We start from the raw sequence: 730 nt of genomic DNA on the forward strand, positions 1-730 counted from the left end.
AAAAGACAGCAGAAAACCTTCTGTGAACAACAGAATTTTATTTCAATTAATGGATAATCCATATTTTCAAACAAAGGGGGATAAAAACAAACTCATAGAAACTTTCTGTGAATTCATTTATCAACAGGCAGTTTTCTAAGGTCCCAGATGGCTTTTCCAATACCAATACTTGATGCTGATACCACAGTGCCATGTTGGAAATGTGAGACAGGTTGTCAAAAGAAACTTGCTTCCACCAACAGGAAGACAAAAAAAATTAAAATAGTCCTAAACTAAGTCACAGTCATAAGTCCAACTGGGATAATATTGTAACATAGACTGAGGTTTTCAGAGGTTAGTGATACTTTTCTCTACAGTATCGGTACGATAAGCTCAAATGACATGACTCGAGGGGGTTTTCCCTACATGACAATATCATCAAGAAGTGGAAAAGAACTCGAATGAGGTCTAAAAATGAAACGTGCTGATGATGTTAAAGCAGAAATATCTGTGCTCTTTCACTGACAACTGACACATTGAAAATCTTTGTATTTGTACTTTTCTATGACTTCATGTGCACATTAATCATTTTCACATCATGTGAGTTCATTTCCTCTACTGACAGGACATAATACCTGTTATAACAGGTAACGAGAGATTATGGCACAGTCATAAGATAAATGCTCAGTGACAAAATCTTTGTTCTAAGGCAAGTACAGCTAGTTTTGTAAAATGCCCCCCCCCCCCCCCC

Source organism: Morone saxatilis, unplaced genomic scaffold, assembly GCF_004916995.1.
Source record: "Morone saxatilis isolate NCDOM2014 unplaced genomic scaffold, NCSU_SB_2.0 Contig24, whole genome shotgun sequence".
Classification (NCBI taxonomy): Eukaryota; Metazoa; Chordata; class Actinopteri; family Moronidae; genus Morone; species Morone saxatilis.